At 44.8% G+C, this 21,731-nt stretch overlaps 1 protein-coding gene across 1 annotated transcript in view; it reads right to left on the bottom strand.

Moving 5' to 3' along the window:
* Window positions 1–21,731, bottom strand: part of LOC126249375 (protein tyrosine phosphatase domain-containing protein 1-like) — a 396,740-nt gene that overhangs the window by 155,662 nt on the left and 219,347 nt on the right. The gene's annotated exons all lie outside the window — the stretch shown is intronic.

Below are 21,731 nucleotides of genomic sequence, written 5' to 3'. Positions count from 1 at the left end.
TTTCTTCAATACTGTACTGAAAGAAGTCAGGCTGTAGCCAGCCTCGTGTTTCATTCTTTCTCACTTAGCGCAGTTAGTTCCACGAAACAATAGGTCTAATTGATCTATAAATTCCGATGTATATGAAAAGAGCGGTATTGTCGGCGAGAGTGCGTGATGATAGCGGAGGATTTCCTTTAACTTCCTTTAATTGCAAAAGCATTCCTAGCATTTGTAGACTTAGAGGAAGCTTTTGACAATGTTGATTGGAATATTCTCTTTCAAATTCTGAAGGTGGCAGGGGTATAATACAGGGAACGAAAAGCTATTTCAAATTTGTACAGAAATCAGATTGCAGTTATAAGAGTCGAGGGACATCAAAGGGAAGCAGTGGTTGGGAAGGGAGTGATACAGGGTTGTAGCCTCTCCCCGATGTTGTTCAATCTGTATATTGAGCAAGCAGTAAAGGAAACAAAAGAAAAATTCGGAGTAGGTATTAAATCCATGGAGAAGAAATAAAAACTTTAAGGTTCGCCGATGACATTGTAATTCTGTCAGAGACAGCAAAGGACTTGGAAGAGCAGTTGAACGGAATGGACAGTGTCTTGAAAGGAGGGTATAAGATGAACATCAACAAAAGCAAAACGAGGATAATGGAATGTAGTCGAATTAAGTCGGATGATGCTGAGGGAATTAGATTAGGAAATGAGACACTTAAAGTAGTGAAGGAGTTTTGCTATTTGGGGAGAAAAATAACTGATGATGGTCGAAGTAGAGAGGATATAAAATGTAGACTGGCAATGGCAAGGAAAGCATTTCTGAAGAAGAGAAATTTGTTAACATCGAGTATAGGTTTCAGTGTCAGGAAGTCGTTTCTGAAAGTATTTGTATGGAGTGTTGCCATGTATGGAAGTGAAACATGGACGATAAATAGTTTGGACATAAAGAGAATAGAAGCTTTCGAAATGTGGTGCTACAGAAGAATGCTGAAGATTAGTTGGGTAGATCACATAACTAATGAGGAAGAGGGAGAATGGGGAGAAGAGAAGTTTGTGGCACAACTTGACTAGAATAAAGAATCGGTCGGTAGGACATGTTCTGAGGCATCAAGGGATCGCCAGTTTAGTATTGGAGGGCAGCGTGGAGGGTAAAAATCGTAGAGGGAGACCAAGAGATGAATACACTAAGCAGATTCAGAAGGATGTAGGTTTCAGTAGGTACTGGGAGATGAAGAAGCTTGCACAGGATAGAGTAGCATGGAGAGCTGCATCAAACCAGTCTCAGGACTGAAGACCACAACAACAACAACAATTGCAAAACGCGCGTTGAATTGATTCTTCTTGCAGCTAGCGGGGAGTGAAATATGGGCTTGGCAAATTTTCAATCGCTTGCCCTAACTGAGCGAGGCGAGGGGCGGGAAGCGCGTGCCGGAGGGTAAACGGCAGACGCCCACGCGCTGGTCAGCAGCCGCCCGCTGTCGCATTCACTGCGGCAAAGGGCGGCGTGCATCTTTGACAAGATTAGGGAGGAAAGCGGTTGCGTGCTGAGTTCAGTGAACTCCCTCAGCCCAAGGCCAGCGGCGGTTATGAATACCGAGTTTTCTCCGATGAGACTGACCACCCACGCAAACGGCGGGTCCCGTACGATAACACTGCACTGTTGCGATGTAGCCAGAGGGCGACGGGGCTCCGGCGCCTAGAGCATAAATACTGAGAAGCCAAAGTTACAGAAACTCTTGGCTGGACACCTTCTGATAGGTCGGAACTCGCAGTGTTTGGGAGCGGCGATTTCCCACAGGACAGCACTCGCAAGTTTTTGGAATGGGAAACTGTGACAGATCAACGTTCGCAGTCTTCTAAAAAGTAACGCCGAACCTTCCAGAACAAAATGTTTAGGAGTTTTCGGATCGGAGAAATAAAGTACGTGATCTTGGTTTGGCTAAAATGGCAATTTTGTTGGGCTCAAACCACAAAAAAGCAGGAGATCGAAGTATCAGACACACTCCCTCGCGGTGTGGCGCAGACAGAGGGCACTTCCCCTTTGCTGGGAGGGGTAGAGAGAACACGTCTTCATCACATGGACGAGCGAGCACACTTGGTCCGCGAGAGTAGCAGAGAAAGGAACAGACTTGGAGAGCAGCAGTCAGTTCACGAGCAGATGGACCGTACCGTGCCAGCGTTCGTCTCCGCCTGCGGCCTCTACATGCCTTATCTCAAACAGATGATGTACGTTTCGAAGCAAAACAGTATACGAAATTCTTACAGGATGATAGGTGCGTTGTTTCATATTAATCAAACAGTCACTGTGTAGTGGCCTCTTGGTCATGATTTTACTGGTGTACGAAATTAGTACAGGATAGGCACAGAACTGGATCGCAGTGGAGAACTCACATCTTCAGTGGGGAGACTCAATGAGTGTTAGTAGTGAATCAGATTTACTAGAGCATTAGCCCCAATGACGTCTTGCAATACCGCAATATTTTTCGATATACATACTGATTAACACCCCACTGAGGTCAAAATCATCGTAGATTAATTAACCTGACTTAGAATTTCTTTAACTAGAAGAAGAAATACACTCTGCGTCTTATAAATCAAGGAAAATCATAAATGAAAGTTGTGTGTCGATTGCTGTCAAAGGTAACTGAAGTGTTGAATACATAAACGCCACAAATAAAACATCGAAACAGTTTAGAAGTAAAAAATGGATTGTGTGTCTGGTATTGGACAAATAACGTCAATAAGCAATGTAATTGTTCTGAGCAGTAGGTCAGCGTACTACGTGACCACAGCATAGCTTGCTTTCAGCGAGTAAGTGTTGTCAGCTCTGCCATTGCAGCGAACACCAACGACGGCTCACTTTTCCATTTCACAGAAACCATCTACAGCAGTCCACAGACAAAGGAACAAATTTTTGTCCAATTAAGAGTGGCTCAAAGGAAAAATTTCAGTTAGACGCAGGTGTGTCTGTTTCCCTGATCAATAAAGACATCTACAGAAGCCTGCTTCGGTTTTTTCTTCATAGGACGGGCAGGAACATCCGGTGCTTGGTGGGTGCATTTTGTCAGAGACTTTCTGCAATGTTACAAAATGTATTCCATTGCATGTGCTATGTTCTAGAAACTGTGAAAATATTTTTGATTAGACTTGGTTGATTTGTTCAGTCTGTGCATACGATACAATCTGTTACAAATCAGTGTTTCAGAGCCAGTGTTTCTGAGTTACGCAATAAGTACAGTGCATCATGATTAGGAAGGACTAAAGATTTTGAACCACACAGTAGTTACAAACAATGCGCAACAACTTTTTTAACGTGCTGGGCCCGTCCCCTACGCTATACGTAAGCAAGTTGCTCAGGAATGGTAACGATGGAAAGACAGTGGGGTGAAGCAACCTCTTTCTGCAAGTCAGTGGGCATCCCCCTTGGTCATACTTAAGGCGCCACCAGGAGGTTTACATCTTTTTGCTGATTTCAAGTCTATCGTAAACTGACAAACTGTCATGGATTCATTTCCTCTCCCACGACTGGAGAAATTAATGGACAGATTGGGACAGGGCAGATTCTTACCCAAGATTGATTTACGTTTACAGTTCCTGATGGACGAACAGCCCAAGTAATATTTTGTGATCAATACTCACCTTGGATGCTTCAAGTTTCCGAGACTACCGTTCGGAAGTGCTTCCGCTCCTACTATTTTTCAAAATTTCTGGAAACATTTAACAGTCAAAGTCCCTTCATGTACACACTATCTGGAAGATATCGTTATCACGGGTCGTATACCTACCGCACATTTGGCAAATTTAGAGTGTTTGTTTAACGTGCTTGCTGCGGCTGGCTTAATGTGTGACGAGGAAAAGTGCTCTTTTTTCCACGAAGAATTTGAGTAGGCTACTTAGCACATGTCATAAATGCATAGGATACTTATCCTGAAGCCTGTTGTGTTAGCTGAGGATGCATATTCTTACAGGATTAGAACAATGCTCTCCCACTGAACTGACTCATCTGATAGGCCCATTGCATTTACCTCAAAAACTCACAACAAAACAGAGTGCAATTACCGCCAACTTAAAAAAATGGCAATCGCCATTATCTATGGTTTTACCAAGTTCTACCAATATTTGTATGGTTGGTAGTTCTATTTTATCACAGATCATCAGCCTTAAAGACTTTGTTCTATCCTTGCAAGCCTGTCCCACTGTGAACACTGCAAAAATCTCAATGTGTGGCTCTGTTGTTGTTAAATTATCAATACGAGTTGTTGTAAAGGCCTACTGAACAACTTTCGAACGCTGACTTGTTGTCTAAATTAGTTGTCGGTACCAACACAACGTTTGATTCATGAGTAATCAGGTTATTAAATTGATACTCCAGATTTTGAAACTCTTCAAAATTTTCGTATTGACTCCCGGCGTATTGCAGGCAGAACTGCTCCTGACCTATTTCTTTGGATAGCTTTGCAATATGTGCGCCATGGGCGGCCAGATAGTTTGAAAGAAATTCTCCACGCAGTGGCCCGTTGCTACTTTTCTCACCGTCAGGCGCTATCCGCGTGGTCAGGTGTTCTCTTGTTGCATACAGAGAATGATGATATATGGGTTGTGATTCCTCATTCCCTCCAACGAGAAGTTTTGTCATTGTCGTATCAAGGTCGTAGTTCGCACACAGCAACTGACCCGACATCATTGTACTTGGCAGGGCATCGACGCCCAAATTCAGAAAACGACCTCTAGTTGCAATGTTTTTGCGGAGTATCAGTCCGCTAAGCCACAATGCTTTTTTCAGTGGCCACGCCCGTCCTGACCGTACCCAACATGTACGCAGTGAATTCACAGGTCCATTCTGGAATACGTGATGGTTGTTGGTGGTAGACGAATAAAGCAAATTTCTTTTTGTGGTTCCCATGATATCCACCATCTTCCTGAGGTCTTTGCCAAGAGCAATGGACCACAATTCACGTCAGCCGATTTTCAACAGTTCTGCGCTGACAGTGGCATACACCATGAAACTACTGCTCCTTTTGGCCCTCAGTCTAACTGTAAAGCTGAACGATTCGGCCGGCCGCTGGTGGCCGAGCGGTTCTGGCGCTACAGTCTGGAACCGCGCGACCGCTACGGTCGCAGGTTCGAATCCTGCCTCGGGCATGGATGTGTGTGTTGTCCTTAGGTTAGTTAGGTTTAAGTAGTTCTAAGTTCTAGGGGACTTATGACCTCAGCAGTTGAGTCCCATAGTGCTCAGAGCCATTTGAACCATTTTTGAACGATTCGTTCGAACGTTCAAAATTCACTTGGAGAAACTCCGTTCCTTCCACATATGGGAGCAAGCGTTAAAGATTTTTCTTTCCTTCTATCGCTTCTTGCCAAATGGCGAGAAGTCGCTCGCAGAATTACTACACGATCGTCGTCACTGTACCTCGCTGCATCTTTTGCGGCCACCGTAGAAACGGTTCATTCCGTTGGGTAAAACAAAGTTTCAGCCACGAGATGAAGTTTTCTTCAGAATTTCTGGCAAAAATCAGCATTGGGAGCAGGGTGTCATGAGACAAGTTTTGGGTCGTTCGATTTACATCGTCCACGGTTTCTCTGGGCTGCATCGGCGTCATCAGAACCACCTTCGGCGCTCTTATGCCAGTGATTCGGCAGCAGAATTTTTGCCCACAGACCCAGCACGCCGCTGGAGACCGCAAAAGCAGTTATCTCCGTCTCTTCGCCTATCGCGGTCACATTCGTCCAGAATGGTGCCCGTGGACATCGACGTCAAACCGCCGCCCTCGACATTCCCGATGTCGTCGCCGGCCCTGCAACCTGAATCGATGTCCGTGGAGGTGCCGCCGGCCGAAGTGGCCGTGCGGTTAAAGGCGCTGCAGTCTGGAACCGCACGACCGCTACGGTCGCAGGTTCGAATCCTGCCTCGGGCGTGGATGTTTGTGATGTCCTTAGGTTAGTTAGGTTTAACTAGTTCTAAGTTCTAGGGGACTAATGACCTCAGCAGTTGAGTCCCATAGTGCTCAGAGCCATTTGAACCATTTGGAGGTGCCGGCCCCGGACATTCGGCCTGACGTTCCTGGAGTTCGTCCTGCTTTCCGCTCACCCATAGTGTCTACGTCTCTGCCGTAGCTACGATCCGTGTCTCCTCATCCACGTCCGCATTCAGGCCTACTCCCCTTTCCGTCGCCACGTGATTCTTCGCTACAAAACGACGGTGCAGAGGTTCGGTGGGGAGGAGTGTGGTGTTGTCCGAAGAGTGAGGTCTCGGCTTACGGTTCATACCTCACAACGACACCGCAAGCTAGAGACAGGCAATGTCAGACGCAGCAAAGAATGGGAGGTGCAGCCATAGACATGCCCTCAAGAGTTCCTATACGCCGCCGCTGCCGGAAGCTTGCATACAGGATGTTTCCGTAAAAGCGTGCAAAAATGTAACAGGACATTGAGAATGCTCCACTGAACAATTAAGGTAGTGAATCTGGGGTCCGAGAATCCAGCTTAAGGAGATATGAAAGCAAAGTTGTCTCCCTCTTCGTCTAGCATTACTGTTTTCCAACTTACTTACAATTAACATGTATACAAGTTTACACGTACAGTGCTGTTTATTTACGTTTTATTTACATGTACATTCTTGGCCGCCATTGTAGGCGACAACCTCATTGGGTCATATCTTTTACCTGGCCGTCTGAATGGCCATCTTTACTTAAGGTTCGTGGAAAGAGTTCTACCTGGGTTATCGGAGAGGATGTGTATAGACCATGAAGGTGTACCGCTTCACTTCCGTGTGGATATCCGCAGCCATCCCAATGCTGTATTTCCTGGTCGCTGGATTGGAAGGGAAGGTCCTGTTCCGAATTGTTGCCGTTGTTGTGACTTTACTTAATTTATTAGTGATTCGTGTAAATTTCGTTGAAAGCTGAATAGAACAACGTGCATTTTTTCTTGGAAAGTAAAAGAAGGAAGTAAGATTAAGACCTAACATCCTCGCCGACGACAAGGTGACTGGAGACGGAATACATGCTCTGATTTGGGAAGGATCGGATAAAGTACTCTTGGTTGTTCGTGAGAGGATGTGGATAGACCATGAAGGTGCACCGCTTCACTTCCGTGTGGATATCCGCAGCCATCCCAGTGCTGTATTTCCTGATCGCTGGATTGGAAGGGAAGGTCCTGTTCCAGTAGGTCAGAATTGTTTACGACCGGTTTGAAGAACATTCTCGACAATTCGAGTGAATGATTTGGCCACCCGGATCACCCAGCATGAATCCCATCGAACAGTCAGGGGACGTAATCTAGAGGTCAGTACGTGCACAACATCCTGCACTGGCAACACTTCCGCAGTATGGACGACTAGACTTAATATTTCTGCAGGTGACTTCCAACGACTCGTTGAGTCTATGTCACGCCGTGTTGCTACATTACGCCAGGCAAAAGGAGGTCCTACACGATAATAGGACGTATCCCAGGACTTTTGTCACTTCATTGTATATCAGTGGCTAGATTATCATCACATACAAAGTTTTCACATTCTATAAGCTACGGTACAGCCGTCAGATGCTTCCAGTTGGTATGATTTGGCTGCATTCAAATTTAGTCGTAAGTTTAGAACGGTTAAATTGTGGAGAACATCTTTAAGGTTATATTTTTATTTTAATCTAGAAGACTTCATGTCATTACAGGTAACAACTGGTCAGTGGACGCGTAAAAGGGTAGTCATTAGCTGCAAGACGACAAATTTGTTTCCATAAGGATCTGTCCTGGGCTGCCAGTGCAACAATGACGATATTAGTGTTATACGACCTACCGAGTGAGCTATCCCATTCATACCTAGCTATTCGTATCCTTGCACGCAGTAGCTTTTCATTGAATTTCCAGAATTACTACATACGAACTCAGGAATTATCCCTTCACCGAGAGCACAGTCGATCTCTCCGCCCATTCCTTATAAAACAATGACCAAGTGTCCCATTTGTTATGGTGTTGTTGAGGGACAACATATGGACTATGGAAGAATATATAAATTAAACGTAATACTACGTTTATATTTATGAAGACATGCAGGAGCACACAGAGTGATCACCTTGGATACTCAGCTGCATCACCACCTGACGTTCTTGGCGAATCATATTAACACAATAATTTGCTATCGCACTGCTCAAATGTTCAAATGTGTCTGAAATCTTATGGGACTTAACTGCTAAGGTCATCAGTCCCTAAGCTCACACACTATTTGACCTAAATTATCCTAAGGACAAACACACGCACTCATGCCCGAGGGAGGACTCGAACCTCCGCCGGGGCCAGCCGCACAGTCCATGACTGCAGCGCTCTAGACCGCTCGGCTAATCCCGCGCGGCTATCGCACTGCTATGCCAACTTGAATTTATACGTCTCTGGTAATTGTCATCTGTGGCAACTTAACTGGCAATACAATGCCTTTCTCTACGTCGCACGTTCAGCCATTAAATTTGCGTGAGTAGCTTTAAAGCGTAGCACCTGAATTTGTTGGCACATCACGCATTTTAAACAGCATGCAATTTCTACTTTCACATCATACACAATATTGGGAAACTATTCAGCTATATACGATACCAGACATACAGGGGCTGGACAAAAATATGGAAACACCAAAAACACAACATAGTATCATCCCTAATGAGTTGTAGGAAAACTGTTGGCATTCAAAGCAGCTTCCAGTCGTCTCGGAATAAATAAATACTCGACATGTTTGCTTTTTAAGGGAATCTGCCTGCAAAACAGTGACATGTTCGAATAACGATGATGAAAGTGTATAGTAGACAAGCACCCATCTCTCCAAAGTAGACCACAAAGGCTCAGTAACATTGAAATCTCGTGACTAGGGTGGGCAGAGGAGATGCGACAAATCATCGTGTTCACAAAACCAGTCCTAAACGATGAGAGCTGTGTGAACAGGTGACCAGTTATCTTGGAACGCGGCATCACCATTGGAGAAAATATTGTCACATAGGATAGACCTGATCAGCCAAAATGCTCACATGTTCCTTGGATATGGCTGCCCAAATCGTCACCGAACTACTACCATGTTCCATTGTTGGCAGTACTAGGGCTGGATGTCCCCACGTACGTGCCTGCAAAGGCCCTACTCATGGAAGACGTATTAGACATAGCCCTCATCAAGTGCATCACATCCACACTCAACCTTAAGGTTGAAAATGATCTGGACTCAGACCAAATGCTTGTAATACATCACACAGAAGAAACACTGCAGGACATGGAACCACAAAGGATACTGAACTAAAAGTGTATGAATTGGACTCTGTTCAAGGAAATACTTGATAGTCGTATTACAGACACTCATGAAATTAACAACACACAACAAATTGGTGAGACGGTGGAAGGTCTCAGTATTGCCGTCCAAGACGCAATGTCTGACGCCATTTAACATACAACACCTCAACAACACTCGATGGCATTGCCCCAGGAAGTCCTGCGCCTTATTGCAACAAGAAACTGCTTCAGAAGGTACTGGCAGCGTACTAGGTGTCTGATCTATAAACTGCACATTAACAGGTTCCAGTGACTAATATGGGAGAAAATAAAAACAGTGGGAGTAGTAGGGTAACAGCAGTGCAAGGACAATTTGTTAGTGTGGGTCACACAGATCAGGGGCAAGCATATTTCAGGGGCAAGCCTATTGTTAGCTGGCAGCTGTGGCCGAGCGGTTCTAGGCGCTTCAGTCCAGAACCGCGCTGCTGCTACGGTCTTAGGTTCGAATCCTGCCTCAGGCATAGATGTGTGTAATGTCCTTAGATTAGTCAGGTTTAAGTAGTTCTGAGTCTAGGGGACTGAAGACCTCAGATGTTAAGTCCCATAGTGCTTAGAGCCATTTGAACAATTTGAATACTTGGTGGGATTATATCCTGTAGTAACCCAGTTTCCGAACCCTACTGGATTTTTCCCCCTTGCCTCCTAACAGTGGATACTGGCACAGTTAGGCCATTTGGCAGGAGATTCATTAGGTTAGGGGTAGCCGAAAATTTCAAATTCCAGCTCAGCTGCATACTATGTCGTTAAACAATCTGCAGAAGATTTAGACTAGTGTGTGTGCTCGCAATACCACTATCAGAAACAATAAACTGAGCAGTCGGGAATTTGATGCTGCTATATAACCCCTAAGTTGGTTCTCTGAGCTACACCAGGATGAAGAATGAGTAGGAGGAGGGGGAGGAGGAGAAGGAGGAAGGCTCTATCATGCGATAGGATAGAGATAACAACAAAAAATACCTCTGCAAGACAGGGTCCACTACAGTGCATCGAGAAGCACTAAACACAGCAAGCCGGCCGCAGTGGCCGTGCGGTTCTAGGCGCTGCAGTCCGGAACCGCAGGACTGCTACGGTCGCATGTTCGAATCCTGCCTCAGGCATGGATGTGTGTGATGTCCTTAGGTTAGTTAGGTTTAAGTAGTTCTAAGTTCTAGGGGACTGATGACCACAGATGTTAAGTCCCATAGTGCTCAGAGCCATTTGAACTGTTGTGAATTGGCAGGAGCCAATCCACGGGGTTTGGAGGAAGCCGAAAGGCACGCGTTTAAGCTCACGCAGGCTGGCGTGAGGTCTGGAACAGGTAAAGTAATTATACTATCAAGAAAAGTACGTAGCTGCTGGAATACTTAACTTTAATCCATAACTGGTGAACATCGGTCTGACTGTACATGCATCCCAAGATAAATAACAAATGATAATGGCGCCTTGCTAGATCGTAGCAAATGACGTAGCTGAAGGCTATGCTAACTATCGTCTCGGCAAATGAGAGCGTAATTTGTCAGTGAACCACCGCTAGCAAAGTCGGCTGTACAACTGGGCCGAGTGCTAGTAAGTCTCTCTAGACCTGTCGTGTGGCGGCGCTCGGTCTGCAATCACTGATAGTGGCGACACGCGGGTCCGACGTATACTAACGGACCGCGGCCGATTTAAAGGCTACCACCTAGCAAGTGTGGTGTCTGGCGGTGACACCACATGAACCATTTTTAAACACAGCACACTTAAACCACAATCCAGTCTGCAGTAGTAGTAGTTGTCATGGATAGATGTCACAGATCGCTATCAGTTTGGAATCTGACTCCAGAATGCTGTTTTTAAAGCACTATAGCATTCCTGCATTCTTTCCACTACGTTCTGAAGGAAGAAGTGCCTCCTGCATGATAGGATAGAGACAACAGAATATACCACTGTAAGGCAGAGTCCCCTGTGATATATTGTGAAGCACTAAACATGACACAAAAGACAATCCAGTCCATAGCAGTAGATGTCACAATTAGATGTTGGAGACTGCTGAAACACTTGAACATTCCATGCATTCATATCCCAATATCCACACACAGCATGCCTGTCCCCTTTTACACTGCCAGTACGAATGCTTAGAGGCCTGAGAAAACTGACACAATCATGGTTGCACTTGTATGCCAGAATGCACCACCCCAGCCATGGATGGCATCGGAATTCGGATGTTATCAATACGCCTAGCGCCAACACTTGGCCATGATCGATGCTGAATCGCTCAATTTGTCTTGGAGAATACGTGCAACACACGCGTTCGTGGACACAGCCCAACACATTTTGAGTATTAGTTTGCTATTCAGCTATCCTCCATCCCCCTTACAGCTATCGATGGATTGGAATTGCAAATTTCTTCTTCAAATTCATACCTTCCCTATGACTGGACATGGCCATTTTCATGAACATGTCAGAACAATGACCACAGTAACTATACACCTCAACACAAACTTTACAAGCCAGTAGCGAAAATATGCGCTGGATGGACATGCGTCATTTGTTTTCCTTGCGAGTGGCACCAGAAGAGAGACATAATGGTCCTATAAGTGACCAGATGTTAAAAACACAGTCGCAATGACCATGTTACTGTCACCCTGCATAAGAAGTGCTCTTGGTTCTACAGGTACACACAAGTATCGCTAGCGATATGAATGTGTTATAAATCGAAGTATGGTATTGCTTCCTAATGAAGTGGTCTTCCACATAAATACCGCACATTGAATGTAGACAATGATCGTGGGCTATGTATTAAAAGACCAAAAGTGCAGGTGCACATCGCCGGCGGTGTAAGCTCGTAATAAAATCACCCTTATCATCGAATTTAAAAAGTGATTCGGCTAAGGAATGTGGTATGAAGCCGATATTTGCAACCCCTCTTGCTGCTGCTATATATTTCCCACATTAACAAACGGTGTTTGTAGTGCATTCTATTTCGATACCATAAAGATAGTGTAAAAGAGAGTAGTAGGGCAAAGTGGGCAAGACCCCACGTAGCACTGTTGCCAAATTTGTTTAATGTGGAGATTCCAAGATAGCGGCCATAGACGTGGCAAAATTGCAGTGATTTCATGGTGGGAAGTTCAAATTCTGCCAGGAAAATAGGTCAATTGGGCTCAAGGACTCAGTCCATACTGGGCTGCTGGATAGGATGGACATAAGTAAGCATTGTTTATTTAAACAATTTGAATTGTCCATCCAGTGTATTCACCCTGATGTCCGGAGTCCAACTGACGTAGTTCATAACACCACCACAAGAGGGCGCTGTCGACCCTCCAATTAACCCCTCATGTGAATAATCCAAGATGGTGGCCTGGGGAAAAAATGGCAGGAAAAGGACTCAGTCTGCATCTAGCTGATGGACTGACTGGACGGATGTAATTGTTTACTGTGTTCAATGGACGAGATGTCTGTGCTGAAGAAGGAAGAGTATATTAGCTGTAATCATGCATCTGAGAACTGTGTCCCTAGCAATGATATTTGGTAAAGATGATTACGCTTCATGAAATGATTAATAAGGGCTAAGTTACGCTTCGCAACTCATACTGATAAACGCGTGTTCTGTAACTGTAGATAATTCGGTTACAGCCCAGTCAGTCGCCGAAAGCACAAGAGGCAAGTCGTTCACCCCAGAGTCTCCGCGTCCCGCTGGAAGAGAAGCAATGCACCAGCCTCCCTGCCCCAAGAGTCTCTGCACTAGCTTACAGAACGGCCACGCGGTAGCCACACGGCCACGCGTTAAGCATTTCCTGTAGCGTTGTAAATACCCGTGGCCTTCCTCCTTCCCATCCCCAGTGCACGGAAACTCTTTGTCGTTGAACACAAACTGCTTCAGGAGTTATTATATTTGGTGTTGCAGAATATTATCACATATATTACTTGAAGATATCACAGGAACTAAGTGTACCACTTCACAAAGAGAGAGAGAGAGAGAGAGAGAGCCTTTCACATGATGCGAGAATATTTAAACAATTACACGTTTTATTCCGAGGAATACCACCACCGCCACACTTGAACACGGACTCCAAAAAGATTGCGAAGCACATGTGAAACCACTCCTCAGACATTTCGCGCGATTCTATGGGACATACTCTAGTCCTTGAGCGTGAGCTGCTTCAGGAGTTACTAAATCCAATTGAATATGTCTCTAAATGCAAATTCAAAAAGATTGCTGCACCGTAGTTTGTTTCAGTTTTTGCGATGCATACCGCCACACTTCAACACATACTCCAAAAAAAAAAAGATCGCGGCACACTTGTGAAACCTCTGATGTTTACCTCTACTACACAATATTTGCATGCATAAACAAATTAGGTAAAGTGTTTAACGCCTCAGTACATTTGCAGATGTTGCTTTAAGCAATTTGTTTCAAATAAATTCGCACACAGAACACTGCACTGTCTTCCCAGGTGCATGTGGAAAGCAAATACACTACGGCAAAATACACTCGAAAAAACACATCGTTAAAATAAATGAGCGCAAATAACTGCTTCGAAACTCTGAAGACGATCCTGTATCACGCAAAAACAAAAACAAAATGTTGTTAAATACACTATCATTGTAGCTTGCTACATGAAGCACGGCCGTAACTGGGAGACTATCAAAGTGGCGGCTCGTCTGTCAGCGGCCGCAGCTCACCATAGAGTGAAATGCAGACCGGAAGTAGGGGGCTACTGAAAACACTGTTCAGGACACCCCATCAACCACTCTTCCTGGCTGGTTCCCGGCAAATCGGCGAGTCTATATAAACCCTCCACCCTCGAGTCCTAGTCTCATTTGGCTATAGTGAGTTCGTCTGTATAGTTGTGTGTCTGAGTGTGTCTCTCTGTCTCTCATCAAACAATCATGAGGCGCAGCAGCACCACCACCACCATCAGCACCCGAGTCTGCAGCAGTAGCAAGCGCTGAAGACGTTGGAGAATATGGACGATAATGCAAGCCGCGCGGAGTGGCAGCGCGGTTAGAGGCGCCATGTCACTAATCGTGCGGCCCCTTCCGCTGGAGGTTCGAGTCCTCCCTCGGGCATGGGTGTGAGTGTTGTCCTTAGCGTTAAGTTAGTTTAAGTAGTGTGTAAGTCTAGGGACCGATGGCCTCAGCAGTTTGGTCCCTTAGGAATTCACACACATTTGAACATTTTGTAATGTAAGTGAATAATTTATATTCAGGGTGTCCCATTTATCTTGACCACCCTAAATAACTGTTTGTCCAGATCCAAATTACAAAATGTTTCAAGCAAATGTTCTTTAGCCGTCAGGGGGACATCAATCAGCATGATTGCCTTCGTTGTAGCTTTGTTTTTTACAAAGATATGAACAGCGGTATGCCTTTTTTAAATGGCACGCTGTATTTTTTATTCGGTAATTCATTTCCACTCCTAAAGCTCTATTCAAAAATGTATCACAGTGTACCATTCACTGAAACACAACGTTATTAATTTCAGAACACAACATTGACGTTGACGCTCCCAGCGGTTAGCGCCGGTACTCGGGGTAATGGAACACATCCACGTGCTGAAGTCGACAGAGGACAAACGTAAACGTAAGTAAAATGCACACCCGTCATTCCGTTAACCATCGTCAGTTTAAAGGGTTGTGTGAGTAGAATGTACACCAAAGAAGAGAAAGTAGAAATGCTACTCATCTACGGGGAATGTAAGTTAGCAGGACAGTAATTGCAATACTGTTTTCTTATGTACGGGTCATTTAATACATTAGTTTAGTCCTTTTAAATACTGTTGTAAAGAGTAGGCATACAATAAAGGCTGTCCTTCCTACAAACTGCATCGACATAACGTTTCTTTTATTGTTGTTGTCAAAGATAGGCGAAATGCTACGCAGGCAGCGGAACTGTACAGAGAGCGATATCCTGACAAGAACCCATCTTCCCGACTGATGTTTTCTCGTCTTGTTGCGACACTTAAAAAAAACGGGAAGTTTCAACCCACGCTAACGCAATCGTCGTAGCACTCGCACAGACGAAGCTGCCGAAGTTATTGTTCTCCCTTCCGTTGCTCTGAATCCACATGTGAGCACACGACAGCTTGAACAGGAGATTGGCATTCCTAAAACCAGTGTACATCGTATTCTTACACGTCACCGGTTCCATCCTTACCATGTACACCTACATCAAGAATTGCACGGGAATGATTTCCAGAATCGTGTACTGTTCTGTCAGTGGGCACAGGAGTAAATCTTCGCCTACTCGAACTTCTTCTCCAATGTTTTATTTACGGATGAATGTTCCTTCCCAAACAAAGGACAGGTAAATAAAAGGAACATGCATTATTGGTCCAGTGACAACCCACGATGGCTTAGACAGGTGGGACATCAGCGTCAATGGAGAGTTAACGTCTGGTGTGGGATGCTTGGTAAATCATTGGCCCTTATTTAAGCAATGGTAGTCTAAACGGCACAGCGTATTCCAACTTCCTCAGACGAATTCTTCCTCCTATTCTGGATGAAGAGCCGCTAAGAACCAGAATGCTTATATGGTATCAACGCGATTGATGTCCAGCACATAATGCCTTGCGTGCACGTCGTGTTCTGAACAGAAGGTATCGTGCAAGATGGATTGGTCGAGGAGGAATAGTTACTTGGCCTGCTAAGTCTCCTGATTTAAATCCTCTGGACCTTTTTCTTTGGGGATGCATTAAAGACGTTGTCTATCGTAATATTCCAACAACTCCAGAGGACATGCAGGAACGTATCATGCTTGCTTGTAATTCTCTTCGGCAGACAACACTGGAAGCAGTAAATAATTCTTTCATTCAACGAGTGCACCAGTGTATCTGGGTCCAGGGTCACCACTTTGAGCACCTTTGAATATTCTACTCTTGGGCAGCGGTACAGGAGGGTCAAAGTCAGTTTTGTGTTATGCTTTTACTTGGTTTTCATTTGTATTCTGACAACTCCAGCAAGTGGACGAGTTTGTGATCACGGGTTCAAAGTCAATGTTTTGTTATGTAACATATAACGTTGTGTTTCAGTGAATGGTACACTGACATACGTTTTTGAATAGGTCTTTAGGAGAGGAAATGAATTACCTAATAAAAATACAGAGTGCCATTTAAAAAAAGTCATACCGCTGTTCATATCTTTGTAAAAACAAAGCTACAACGGAGGCAATCATGCTAATTGATGTTACCCTGACGGCTAAAGAACATTTGCTTGAAACATTTTTGTAATTTTAATCTGGACAAACAGTTATTTAGGGTGCTAAAGATGCATGGGACACCCTGTATATGGTTACGGTGTTTAAAACGGGAAAAAAGATTTAGTGTGTCAAAAAGTTCTCGTCGGTAATTCAGTTTCTTTTCCTTGTTTTACATCGCATCTGCAGGTCTTTACCCTGGATTGCGAGAGTAGACGAGAGGCAGAGGAGGAAGAGGCTGGGCTGCAGAAAACTTCTCGTGTGAAAAGCCAGCGCCTAGGACTGCCACGTGAGTATATTTTTTTGTATTAGTAGCGTAATTTGATTTTTTTATGTATCGATGGTTTATTTCTTGTTCTTGTCATATATAGCTCACATACTGGAAATCCAGAAGGATTTGGAGACAACTGGAACTGTCTCCAGCAGCAGCGAATACACGGCGCCAGCAATCGCGTAGGTTTTAGAAAAAGAGGGAAAATCTATGTAGTAGTAGTAATAGTAGTAGTAGTAGTAGCTATAGCTACGTAATTAAAAAAAAATTATGTTTCATTTTGTTACAGTGACAGTTCTGGAAGTGTTAGACGGTCTAGATAAGCAGCTGGAGACAACTCGACATTTGTAAGTCTCTAGCGCCTACGGAGACGCAGAGCAGTCCTTTAAGTGTAAAAAGAATTCTAATTTTTTGTATGTGTCTGTAGTAGTATAAATTTTTTTCTCTAACAAGTACGTATTTTTATATATATGACTTATTGTTGTTGTAGGTGAGACGGGTCACCAGCATATCGATTCTGACGGGAATGAAATACCTGATTGGGTCAGGGAAATGGCCCTAGACGAAAAGGTACAAAGGCAGCGTGACCTGGCCCTTTTAGAGGAGGAGGATGACTTCTCTGAAGAGGTGGTAGAAATACCAGACAACGTTGATGAGCTGCTCACACTGTGGACCTAGAGCAGGAAAAGTAATTACTCACTCCGCTTATAATCATGCATATTCTTTCCTTCCTTACAGTAAAAGTTGCACTTAAATTTTTCTTTTATTTCTTCTGCAGCGGACGCCTCTCCGCAGCCGCAGCACAGCGTGGCGTGCAGACCTGTGGTGGCTCAACCTTCTTCCTCGCCAAAGCGGTGTCCGGTAAGGCACGAATCGCCTATAAGTGCGCCGCTAAACGCCCCGCGGGAAGCCGCCGCTGACCCAGCACCGCTGCCCTGGCGTCCGTGGACCGAGCAACGAGCTACCACCTCTCAGGTTACCGGGTCAGGCTCGAAGCAGCAACAGCATCGGGACCCATTGCCACAGCCAGGGTGGTCCCACTGGCCTGACCCGGTAGCGCCGCCTCATCCTCTTTCTCATCCTCGTCAGAATCGTCGCCCGAGAATGGTACTTTGCTACGGCGGGTACCAGTCAGCACCTCTCCGACCCCATCATCGACAGGATGGACATCACCCTGTAGTAAAATTCGTATTAGCAAAAGAGATGATCCTCTGGCTAGCGGCAGTTCTCTTTCCCGTCCTTTTCTACATCTACATCTACATCCATACTCCGCAAGCCACCTGACGGTGTGTGGCGGAGGGTACTTTGAGTACCTCTATCGGTTCTCCCTTCTATTCCAGTCTCGTATTCTTCGTGGAAAGAACGATTGTCGGTATGCTTCTGTGTGGGCTCTAATCTCTCTGATTTTATCCTCATGGTCTCTTCGCGAGATATACGTAGGAGGGAGCAATATACTGCCTGACTCCTCGGTGAAGGTATGTTCTCGAAACTTCAACAAAAGCCCGTACCGAGCTACTGAGCGTCTCTCCTGCAGAGTCTTCCACAGGAGTTTTATCTATCATCTCCGTAACGCTTTCGCGATTACTAAATGATCCTGTAACGAAGCGCGCTGCTCTCACTTGGATCTTCTCTATCTCTTCTGTCAACCGTATCTGGTACGGATCCCACACTGCTGAGCAGTATTCAAGCAGTGGGAGAACAAGCGTACTGTAACCTACTTCCTTTGTTTTCGGGTTGCATTTCCTTAAGATTCTTCCAATGAATCTCAGCCTGGCATCTGCTTTACCGACGATCAACTTTATATGATCATTCCATTTTAAATCACTCCTAATGCGTGCTCCCAGATAATTTATGGAATTAACTGCTTCCAGTTGCTGACCTGCTATATTGTAGCTAAATGATAAGGGATCTATCTTTCTATGTACTCGCAGCACATTACACTTGTCTACATTGAGATTCAATTGCCATTCCTTGCACCATTCGTCAATTCGCTGCAGATCCTCCTGCATTTCAGTACAATTTTCCATTGTTACAACCTCTCGATATACCACAGCATCATCCGCAAAAAGCCTCAGTGAACTTCCGATGTCATCCACAAGGTCATTTATGTATATTGTGAATAGCAACGGTCCTACAACACTCCCCTGCGGCACACCTGAAATCACTCTTACTTCAGAAGACTTCTCTCCATTGAAAATGATATGCTGCTTCATATCTCTTCAATTCAATCACACAATTGGTCTGATAGTCCATATGCTCTTACTTTGTTCATTAAACGACTGTGGGGAACTGTATCGAACGCCTTGCGGAAGTCAAGAAACACGGCATCTACCTGTGAACCCGTATCAATGGCCCTCTGAGTCTCGTGGACGAATAGCGCGAGCTGGGTTTCACACGACCGTCTTTTTCGAAACCCATGCTGATTTCTACAGAGTAGATTTCTAGTCTCCAGAAAAGTCATTATACTCGAACATAATACGTGTTCCAAAATTCTACAACTGATCGACGTTAGAGATATAGGTCTATAGTTCTGCACATCTGTTCGACGTCCCTTCTTGAAAACGGGGATGACCTGTGCTCTTTTCCAATCCTTTGGAACGCTACGCTCTTCTAGAGACCTACGCTACACCGCTGCAAGAAGGGGGGCAAGTTCCTTCGCGTAGTCTGTGTAAAATCGAACTGGTATCCCATCAGGTCCAGCGGCCTTTCCTCTTTTGAGCGATTTTAATTGTTTCTCTATCCCTCTGTCGTCTATTTCGATATCTACCATTTTGTCATCTGTGCGACAATCTAGAGAAGGAAATACAGTGCAGTCTTCCTCTGTGATACAGCTTTGGAAAAAGACATTTAGTATTTCGGCCTTTAGTCTGTCTTCCACTGTTTCAGTACCATTTTGGTCACAGAGTGTCTGGACATTTTGTTTTGATCCACCTACCGCTTTGACATAAGACCAAAATTTCTTAGGATTTTCTGCCAAGTCAGTACATGGAACTTTACTTTCGAATTCATTGAACGCCTCTCGCATAGCTCTCCTCACACTACATTTCGCTTCGCGTAATTTTTGTTTGTCTGCAAGGCTTTGGCTATGTTTATGTTTGCTGTGAAGTTCCCTTTGCTTCCGCAGCAGTTTTCTAACTCGGTTGTTGTACCACGGTGGCTCTTTTCCATCTCTTACGATCTTGCTTGGCACGTACTTATCTAACGCATATTGTACGATGGTTCTGAACTTTGTCCACTGATCTTCAACACTATCTGTACTTAAGACAAAACTTTTGTGTTGAGCCATCAGGTACTCTGTAATCTGTTTTTTGTCACTTCTGCTAAACAGAAAAATCTTCCTACCTTTTTTTAATATTTCCATTTAAAGCTGAAATCATCGATGCAGTAACCGCTTTATGATCGCTGATTCCCTGTTCTGCGTTAACTGTTTCAAATAGTTCGGGTCTGTTAGTGAAGGACATCAGGTCAGTGACACCATACTGCAGTTAGAATACTCGGTGATTGGAGATGCATTTGAGGAACGACTCTCGTTCACGAAGATCGAACCGGCCAGTGTGGCCGTGCGGTTCTAGGCGCTACAGTCTGGAACCGCGCGACCGCTACGGTCGCAGGTTCGAATCCTGCCTCGGGCATGGATGTGTGTGATGTCCTTAGGTTAGTTGGGTTTAAGTAGTTCTAAGTTCTAGGGGACTGATGACCTCAGCAGTTAAGTCCCATAGTGCTCAGAGCCATTTGAACCATTTGAACCACGAAGATCGAGAATTTGGCAGGAGGGTACCGCGACCGTGTTGGTTCTCTAAGGGTGTGCCTTTCTGTCGTGGAAACGGAGCTTGTCAAGGTAGTCAAAGATCTGCGGTATCCAACGATTAAATGCAGCGCGGTGCTCTGCGTCTAATTATCGCTCCCCACCAAAGTTGGTTTGGCACTGAAGTGTTCATTATCTTTGAGGGGAAAACGGTGTAACAACACGGAGCACGTCAACAGCCGAGTGGTCCCGTAAATCCACCCTAAGTGGCTTTCCGAGATGGAAGTGAGAGGGTCAGCTAAAGCACTCAGCCAAATACCACACCTGGACATCCGTACACTTATCTATGATCCGGTAAATGGAGGGTCTAGATGTATCAATCTCCCTAAGGTCATAGATAATAAGCAGGCATGCATTAATGTAGAAAATAGGAAGGACCACGCTTGTTTTGCATAGTCAATCCTGGATTTCGAGAGAAATTGCAATTACAGAGATCATCCTGAGCGTCCCAGTACATAATATTTAGGTGATAGTATTCGTGGCTGTTATAACTTCGATGGTATCGAGTTCCCCGCCAAGATCCAGGACATACCTAAATTTGAGGCTCAGAATACCGGAATATTGTTTCATGTTTATGACGTACAGAAGAAAAGGAAGTCAGATGAGCAGGACAAGCATACTGCCGTCGTCCCCCTCAATTTCTCGAAATTGGCCGGTGAGCGTAAAATGTATGTCTACAGCTACATCTACATGGATACTTTGCAAATCACATTTAAGTGCCTGGCAAGGAATTCATCGAACGACCTTCACAATTCTCTATTATTCCGATCTCGTATAGCGCGTGGAAAGAAGGAACACCTACTCGTACATCTTCCCGTACGAGCTCTGATTTCCCTTATTTTATCGTGGTGGTCGTTTCTCCGCATGTAGGTCGGTCTCAACAAAATATTTTCGCATTTGGAGGAGAAAGTTGATGATTGGAATTTCGTGACAAGATTCCGCCACAACGAAAACGCCTTTGTTTTAACAATAGCCACCCCAAATCCTGTATCATTTCAGTGACACTCTCTCTCATATTTCGTGATAATACGAAACGTGCTGCCCTTCTTTGAATTTTTTCTATGTACTCCGTCAATCCTATCTGGTAAGGATCCCACACCGCACAGCAGTATTCTAAAAGAGGACTGACAAGCATAGTGTAGGCAGTCTCCCTAGTACATCTGTTACACTTTCTAAGTGTCCTGCCAATAAAACGCAGTCTTTGGTTAGCTTTCCCTACAACATTTTCTAA

The sequence above is a fragment of the Schistocerca nitens genome, chromosome 3, assembly GCF_023898315.1.
Source record: "Schistocerca nitens isolate TAMUIC-IGC-003100 chromosome 3, iqSchNite1.1, whole genome shotgun sequence".
In the NCBI taxonomy this organism is placed as follows: domain Eukaryota; kingdom Metazoa; phylum Arthropoda; class Insecta; order Orthoptera; family Acrididae; genus Schistocerca; species Schistocerca nitens.
This window is presented reverse-complemented; position numbering and strand designations above follow the sequence as displayed.